The 3,065-nt window shown below is 33.7% G+C and overlaps 1 non-coding gene across 1 annotated transcript; it reads right to left on the bottom strand.

The window, feature by feature from the left end:
• Positions 1–929: 929 nt before the first annotated feature.
• On the bottom strand, positions 930–1,002 carry LOC115834572. Its single transcript, XR_004029512.1, has one exon. It is a non-coding gene; the product is annotated as a small nucleolar RNA SNORD65 (small nucleolar RNA).
• Positions 1,003–3,065: the final 2,063 nt, after the last annotated feature.

The following is a 3,065-nucleotide window of genomic DNA, read 5'->3' as shown; positions in this document are numbered from 1 at the left end:
TTTTCTTTCAGGAGTTTGTGTGAGGAAAAAATATAAGAAAAATGATGCTTTTTACAGTCTTCTGACCTCTGAATATTTTGAATAATTATCCCTGGTGTGGTCTAAAAAATCCTCACGTCTTAAGTTCCAAATTTTTTCTAATATATATGAGGTTTCAGTATCCCAGATTATTTTTAATAATAAATAAATAAATATATGTTACTGCAGTTTGATTCTTCTTTAAATTCACACCTAAATTCTTTCTTTTTCTTTGAAAACATGATGGAACACTATTTCTCTTTGAAAATATGGTAAAAATATAATGGACCTTTACAATGCATGTGCCCGTGTTTGTCTTCTACTTCAAACAGCAAGTTGAATGAGAAAAACATGGTTTTTAACACTCTATAGCAAATTTTACATTATGTTAAAAGAGATATCTAATTATTGATATATTATGTAATAATACAATGTATTTGTTATAGACATTGCTTGAAAAATTAAATAAGTGGCCTATGCTTGTTTAAAATTCCAATAAATATAAGTCAATGCTCCCCTTAAGGGCATGTTGAGAGATTAGTTTATAATTATTTGTAAATTTGGGTTGATAAAACAAATAGACACTTTATACAGGCATGATAATATGACAGAACACTGAAAGTCTGATTCCAATGTATTTTTGCTTCACAGGGAATGTATAATCACAAGTTGTATTTATATTCATTAACTAAGATGAGTTTGCAGACTTCACTAGTTCTTGTTACATGATTTTGCATGGCTGTGTAACATGTAGCTAAAATAATGCAATGTAAAAAACCCAAGTTGTGTTATGTGTGTGTATATGCACATAAACACATAGCCATAAATATATGAATGATTTTATAATTGCGTGGGAATTCTGCTATATATATATATATATATACATACATATTTAATTTTATTATTTTAATCTTCAGAAAACCATAGGTTTGCCATTACACAATCTGCTGGTTATTACAGCTATTTTAGGTGAGTTCATCATTTGATCTCCAATATATTTTTGATAAATGCCTGTGTACACAAGGAGTAATTGAATATAATCTGTGTTAAATTTTGATTATGAACTAGAATGTTTGAAATTCCTGGATATCATGACCTTGACAGGCTATGGTTGTTGTACTAAGCAAGTAAGCCCCAGGAGGTGTTCCAGTGACTCATTTGAATCTCACACATACTTATCACTCCTCCATTGTGTAATAGCAATCCTGACCCTTTATGAAAACTAGGGATAATTACTTCTGCCATCATTGTTACTCCTTTCTATTCCTGTTGAGTATAGCATGAGGAGCCAAAAATGATTAGTTATCAGTCCTGGATTTAGATCTAGGTTCTTTGAGACCCTGCTCTTGTCCACTGGAGACATGATCATTTTACTTGTAGTTACCTGGACTTTCAGAATTACATAGACTGTGTTTCAAAGAAAGCACATATTTCCAAGTCTGTAAGTAGGCTTTCGGTGAGAATGACCAATTCTGTTTTCACTGGTTCCTGATCACTCTTATCTCTCAGCATCAAATAAGATTATTAGTTTAACATAGGTACCACATTTTGAAAAACAGTGCTCTAACTTTCCTAGATATTGTTCCCAAATTAGAATTTTAACTGAGTCTTTAAAAATCTATTCCAATGATATATTATGATAGCATCTTCTGAAGGATACATAATAGGGCAAGTAGATCCTTTGGTTCAGGATGCATTCTTGTACCTTATTTACCACAATGTCAGATTTTTGATCTGAGGTGACGTTTTGAAGATTTAATTTTGTTAATTCAGATATTCTGTGGTGATTCTACACGTGGTGTTCATAGAGCAAATGTTTTCCAGAAAAGGGAAATGCATACCTAGAACACATACTAATCTCATTCAGGACAAATGATTAAGATCTCAGGTTGAAAGTAGTCATATATAATTCTTTTCCACGAAGTGCCTGGTTGATCTATTCAAGGGATATGATATTGAAGGTTCAGCATTGGTCTCTGCTGCTTGTGTGTCATATACTGAGCATCAGCAGTAGTAGGTTACCTTGTATAAGAGGGACCCAATGGGGTTGAGATAACACATAGATTACCTCTTGTATAGATCCACTGTGCAAACACTGAAGTGTTTGAAGACTGACTTTCACTGGAAAAGTGATTTTGCACACCAGATGATTAAGCATCTCCTACGTGGAAAGTGTACTCCGGAAGACATAGACGTAAGACAAAATCTAAATACCATGTTCCTCATCCTAAAGTCCCCCTGCATGGCATTTCCTCTAGCCGTCTTGTCTCTGACCGTCGATGTTCCCCATCCCAAGGCCTTGATGATGGAGTCACTAGCCAAAATTCTTATTTTGTCACTAGCCAAAAATTCTTGTTTCCAATCATTTTTCTTTCCAATAAGTAGATAATCTTCAAGTATATGTCCACTAAAACATGTCTGCTCTCCTCACTGTCTTTCATTATCACCACTGATTGAAACTATATATTTGTAGTGATTCTTTTCCTTTCCACACCAAAATATTGATATAACCCTTTGTGGATTTTTCCCCTTCTCTCTCTCTGCTGACATAAAGAATAGCCAGTGAGGTCATAGATATATGCTGAAGGAAAAACATCAGTGAAACAAAGATAGGTAATTTTAGGCCTAGATGACATGCTAATCTGATGTGCTATGCTTTCTGGACCTTTTTAAGTCAAATCATTTTTTACCTCTTTATTCTTAATGCGTATATATACATAATATCTGTACATATTTATGGGGTATGTGTGATATTTTGATAAAAGCATACCATGTGTAATAATCAAAACTGAGTAAATGGGATATCCATCACCTCACACATTGATCTTTGTTCTGTGTTGGAAACATGCCAAATCTACCCGTCTGTCTATATGAAATATACAAGAAGTTATGATTAACTATAGTTGCCCTATTGTGCTACCAAGCACTAGATCTTATTCCTTCTATTGACTCTAGTTTTTTACCCATTAACCAATCTATCTTAATCTTCTCATCCCTACTGCCTTTCCCAGCCTCTGATAACCACCATTCCATTCATTATCTCTCTG

The sequence above is a fragment of the Nomascus leucogenys genome, chromosome 3, assembly GCF_006542625.1.
Source record: "Nomascus leucogenys isolate Asia chromosome 3, Asia_NLE_v1, whole genome shotgun sequence".
In the NCBI taxonomy this organism is placed as follows: Eukaryota; Metazoa; Chordata; class Mammalia; order Primates; family Hylobatidae; genus Nomascus; species Nomascus leucogenys.
This window is presented reverse-complemented; position numbering and strand designations above follow the sequence as displayed.